Raw genomic sequence first — 6,448 nt, forward strand, 5'->3', positions numbered from 1 at the left:
AAGGTGGTCTCTTCGAGGCATAAGCCTCACTCAGAAGATAAGCAGTGGGAAAAGGGAGAAGGGAGGAATGTTCCCAGAGTCAGACCCCGACCAACCACCTTACTTTAGGTGATGATTTCAAGACAGAAAAGACCTCTATATAAAGTGCAACAGTCAATAGTTTGGGACAGATGTTTCCTTTCCAGCCCCAGGTTAAAAATAACCACCCTCTCTGTTTTGGCCTCCATCAAATGTATGTCATTAAAACCGTCCATTTGGGTTTCCAAAGACAAAGACTGATAGGTTCCTGGATTTTACAGCCTGTTGGCCCATGAGCTACATGCAGTATCGGGTGCAAGATGATTCCAGCCCCTTGAGGCAATTCTTGGACCCTCTAGTGAAGGAAATTACTTCCCTGCTCCTACCTTTAGGTAGCACCAGAGAGAGAATTTCCAAATGAGGAAGCACAGTTTGCCAAGTAGCTCCACTTTTGTTACTCCAAATAAATCCTTCATGTTGGAATTTCCTTGAATCCATTACACCCCAACCCCCAGGGTAGCCTGGACCCGCTTTGGTACTCTGGCTTTAATGGAAATATAAATGTTGTCTGGTAGCACTCATGAGCGAAGCTGAGATAGGCCTGCACTTGCAGGAAGATTTATTGAAAGTCTAGAAGAGACAGAAGGGAAATAAGCAGAGGCAATATCAGAAGTACAGACACACTCACATTCACAGACCATGGATTTCTGACCCATTCTCAGAAAGCTGCTTCCCAGGGCTTAAAAATTCTTTACCCAAGTTGCCCTCGTCACTGACATATCCACTCTTTTAGCTAAGCTGTTTTCAGCTATCACGTGGCCGCTCCCTCAGACGATGCAGGTCCTAACAAATCTTAAGACAAGAACTATAATAATTAATAATTGCCACAGCTTTTTCCTTTTCACAATGAAAATAGCTTTATTTGTTATTTTTGTTTGTAAAAGTAACGCACAGGTATTGTAAAATAAAATAAGGTCCATGCTGCACACAGACGTGAAGAAGAAAAAGTGACATTTGCCCCTAACTCTACCACCCAGAGATGATCATTGAGTATGATGTGATGCATGTTATCCCCTCACACCCTGACCTTTTTTCCTTCCCACAACAAAATAGCAACACACCGTGATGTGCTTTTTCCTCACTTACATGTCACATCACCAGCTCTTAATAGCTATAGCAATGCACAGAAAAGCTGTGGATTATGTGCAAGTCTAGATGAAACACCATGTCCTTCTCTCTTACTGAGAAGCCTGTCTCTCAGGAAGCAAAATTGGGATGGCAGTCCTGGGCCAACGTCGAAGGAAGGGAGAAACAAAGCACTGCATTTTATGCTTCTTTACTGAACATCATTACAGTTTTGCCTTTAATGATATCCCAAGGGGTCTATGAAAGATGCCAACAGATTATCTTGGGCGCTTGCACTGGTTGATCAGCCCAAGCTCACTCCCCTCTAAGGAACAGCCTCACCTACTCAAGTGCAAGAGAGGGATGTTATCCCAACATAAGAATACTCTCCAACCCCACTTGAAATATATATATATATATATATATATATATATATATGCAATTTGAAAACTTTTGTAATTTAAATTTTTGTAACAAATTATTCACAAAGTGATGATATGAACGAGAAAGAAGATACACTCTAAATATTAAAGTATAGATTAACAAGATAAAAGGAATTTTATCCATAATAATTTGAAAACTTTAGTAAATAAATAAATTCCTAGGAAAATAACAGCTTACTCAAGAGGAAACGTTTTAAAACTGAGAACTCTCATAACAATTAGAAAAAATGGAAATAGTATTTTTCAACGGTCCCACACTAAATATCAGGCCCAAGTGATTTCATAGGAAAGTTCTAACAAATCTTTAAAAATGTGATCATCCCCATCTTACAAAAACTCTTCCTGGGACTATAAAAAAAGAAAATATTCTCCAACTCACTTTATAAGGACTTCATAACCTCAATACCAAAATCAGACAATGACACAATGATGAAGAAAGAAATACAGACCCATTTCATTTATGAATATAGAAACAAAAGCCATAAATAGAAGACTGCATTAGCAACTTAAATTCTACAGTGTATAAAACTGATAAGCCACGACAAAGTTGGGTTTAATGCAAAGTTGGTTTAATGTTCAAAAGCCTATAAAGGTAATTCACTAAACTCCCATATTAAAAGAGGAAAAGCTATACTTCTCTTCAATTAGATGTAGATATTTTTAAAACATCATACATTCATTATTTTAAAAAGAACTCCTTTAATAAATTAGGAATAGAAGGGAATTTCTTTAGCATGATATAAATAGCACATATAAAAAAATTAAGCAAATGTAGTCCTCAGTGGGGAAACATTATAACATTACCCTTTAAAATCTGAAATGAGGTAAGAATGTATAAGATCACCCATCTTTCATTCTTGTAGCAGATGTTCTTGCCAGTACATTAACTTAAGAAAAAGGAATTCAAAGGGAGAAGAAAAAATAAAATTATCACTATTTGTAGTTGATATGATCATTTACATAGAAAACCCCAAAGAATCTACAAATACTTAGAAATAATAGAATTTAACAAGGTAGCTCAATAGAGGATTAATATAAAACAATGAACTGTCATTTCACACACCAGCAACAAAAATAATTAAATAGAAGATACTATTTACAACAGTATTAGAGGACGTCAATTACCTAGGAATAAATCTAACAAAAGATGAATTAAAACCACTACAGGGAAGATCATAAACTTTAAAGAAGAACCAAACAATGGAGAGCTATGCCAACTTCACTGAATGAAAGATTCCATTCTCTCCAAATTAATCTACAGGGAAATTTTTATCAAAATCCAAAAGGTTATTTTGGGGAGGAATCTGATAAGCAAATTCTAATCTATATGGAAGAGTAAAGAGCCGAGAATAGCCAGGCCACTTTTCTGAGAAAAATTTGAGTTTTCACTTGACCTAACCATATCAGGACTTATTTGAAGCTGCAGTAAATGAGGCAATGCTAAAGGCCCTGGGATACATATGGTGACCAATGAATAGGGAGCCCAGAAACAGGCACATATATATGAAGTGTTGACACATGACAGAAATGGCATTCCAGATGAGTAAGGAAAGGATAGACTATGCAGTAAATAGAGCTGGGCAAGCGTCTCTCTGTATAAAAAAATACATGAACCTGGATTAGTGACAGTTATTCACCCTGCATCTCTCAGTACCAACCCCACTCTTCTATACTCTTCTCTAGAATGCAGGTTATAATGTGTGTTTGCTCTATTATGTGAGAATATTCAGTTCTGCTACAGAGGACAAGGAAAGCAGACAGAATGGGTGAATTTCATCAGATGTACTATTTATAGGGGATAAGTAAGCAAGTGGTTTGTGAGACATAGGCAGAAGTCACATGTGCTAAAAGTAGGAGCAAATTTGTAATCTGTGAGACATGCAAAAATAGAATAAATTGAATATATTATAAAAAGAAGGGACCAAACGAAAGTGTTACTTACAGGTAGAAAGGAATAGAAAAATCAAGTCATGAGTCACCAAGTGTAGAGAGCATGCCTCCTCGGGCTGACAGCCAGGTCATCCCTAAGTTGTCTACCTATTGGTAGACATTATTCCGGCCCCTGTATGCTCTGCCCCATAAACGCTGACAAAAGGGATGGCTGCCCAGAAGAACACTTACGAGCTGTGTGCACAAACCTGCCACCCGACCAACTTGCCCTTGCATCTCCCAATAGAGCAAGTATATGTTGGTTGCAAGCATCTTCCACCTACTGATCCTTCAACCTCAATGCTGGTCCTCAAAACTGCACTACTGGAGCAAAACACAAGATTCAGAGAATGTGTGGTCCTTTTACCCTGCTTGTACCCATCGCAAGTGGGTTAACTTACCCCAACTCTTTCCTCTTGGTTCTAGCTGTATGTTTTAAATAGATTCAGTAACCTTCGTGATTTGATTACCATAATTTGGTCTGAGCCTTCTGGGTCTGTGGCCTCTGTAGCCTGCCTAGAGCACACGGGAGGTTTCCACTGCATGCAGCCAATTTCCCACAAGACCCTAGGGCTGGGAATCTATATGCCACATCTCCCAGGTTCCCTTGTCAGCTGGTTTCTGGTTACGTTCTGCCAAGAGGAAGCACTGGAGAGAGACTGGCAGATGGGAAGAGGACAGAAAGGGCTTACTTCTGACCTCAGGTTCTCATCGCCTCCCTCTAATATCTGTACACCTCCACCACCAAGCATCCCTTCTTGCCAAACTGGGCTCCAAACCCTGAAAGCTTTCAAAGACCCAAGACAAGTTAGCAATGTGGGAAAAAGTCTTGTTTCCAAAATACGAAAATAGAAAATCAAAATGAACAAATGTTTTATTAAATGCCTCTAAAAGGTAAACTCAGCCAACTTGTAAACTGCAATTCAACTCTTTAGCACTTATATCAGTATATAAATGTGATAAAGCTTGAACCACAAGAACAAAAGGAAGAATATATCATAAAACTCAAAAAAATTGTAAATAATTTCCCTTATTTTTTTTACATCAAAGTAGTTATATTTGACATGGGATGAGGGTCTATTTTAAATGGATTGATACGACATGTGTGTGTTTTGGGGCTGGGATGGGGGATGTTCAATGGTAAGGGTGGCCATGACCTAGAAGTCTATCAGGGCCCAACAGAGCCTCTCACTCTATAGATTTCTGCTGCATCTGACACAGAGTGTGGTGTAGGTTTATTTTTTTTCTCTAAAGATTTTTTTTTGATGTGGACCATTTTTTTTAAAGTCTTTATTGAATTTATTACCATATTGCTTCTTTTTTATGTTCTGGCTGTGAGGTATGTGGGATCTTAGCTCCCCAACCAGGGATCGAACACGCACCCCCTGTGTTGGAAGGCGAAGTCTTAACCACTAGACCGCCAGGGAAGTCCCTGCGTGGTGTAGTTAACATCCTCTTTCAGCAACAGCTCATGTGACAAAGTAGGGGAGCAGAAACATTGAGGAGTAGCCAGAAAAGGCTAGAGCTTTGAAGACCCTTGCTAGCTCAGCTCTATGTGGCCTGTGAGGAAACGTAAGGCTGGGGCCCCAGGGCAGACATGTGTCCAATGGCCAGAACCTGAGTCTGTGGGTGGCCAGGGCAAGGTCATGTGTGCTTGGAGTCATGAGTCTCAGTGGCCCTGGAAAATAGAAAGAGTGGTCAGTTATCACCTAGTGTCATGGTTCTGGTGTCATCTATAGTCTTGTAGGCCAGAGAAGAACAGCTCTGGTTTCCCAGAGGAAGTGATTTGTCAGCCTCCAGTGCCTCCTACTCCTATTTCCCTCCCTGAAGTCTGCCATCCACTTTGTACCTAACCTGTCTTTGTTCTATACCAGGGCTTCTTAAACTTTAGCGTGTATAGAAGAGAGTGCCTATTAAAAGCGCAGATCCGCAGACCTTACCCTTGATTCTCTGTAGACCATGCTTTGAGAAGCTCAGTTCCATAGGAGCGTTGACTCCTCTGCCCCCAAAGCTAGTTAAGAAATTCAGGTGCTAGGGACAAGTTCGTGCTCCAGCTAGGGCAGACAAAGGGCATTTGAAGTAACCAGACGAATTTACTAAGAATGAAGGAAGAGCCGAGAGGGCCAAATTGGTTTTCGTATGGAGTTTCCAACCCCACATTTTGTTCACAACCTCTCATTGGGGGTTAAGCAGATCCAGCTCCTGGAGCTGAGAGAGCTGGGGGTCGGCGGAGGGCAACTCTTTTTCTCTGTTAATTGGGAGTTCCAAGGACAGAAGCCTGATTTTAAAAATGTATCTTGTAACCCTTTCCGTCCCCATCTGCAGGCCCTTGAGATCACAGTGTGGTCAGATCTGAATCACCATTTGCACTTTGAAACAGATACATACCATACCACCATGTTCTACCAAATCTGCATCAGAAGCCTTTGGTTTCATTATGTGATGAAAGGCTTTGTTTCCTCTGCAAAGGAAAGTTAGGCAGCATGATCAGAATGGGAGTTTCGGGTTGCTTTCAGACCTGGACACCCTTCTACTTTCATAATGCTAGGGGGTCTGCGGAGAAGTAAATCAGAAAAGAGCAGTGCTGGGCTTTCCTCTCTCTCCCTTTTGGCTCTGTGGAACAGACATCATGGAAGAGACTGGACTGGGTATTTGTAATCATGTGATCCCACTCAGGATCTCAGGGCATAGTCTCCAAGACTGTGCCTTCTCTTACCTGCCCCCACCCCCACCTGGTGCCGTCATCTGCTCCTCCTGGCTCCTCTGTCTTCCAGTATCCATCTCCCCAATCCAGTCCTTGACTAGGCTGACTGCCCAGTTCAAAGTTTCTGTAATTCAGTTTACCAACAACCAGAACAACTCACGAGGAGTACACAGCTCCAGGATCAATTAGGTAGAAGAGGGTGGAGTCAGGGGAAGTCTTTTTTTCTGAT

This window comes from Pseudorca crassidens, chromosome 2, assembly GCF_039906515.1.
Source record: "Pseudorca crassidens isolate mPseCra1 chromosome 2, mPseCra1.hap1, whole genome shotgun sequence".
NCBI lineage: Eukaryota > Metazoa > Chordata > Mammalia > Artiodactyla > Delphinidae > Pseudorca > Pseudorca crassidens.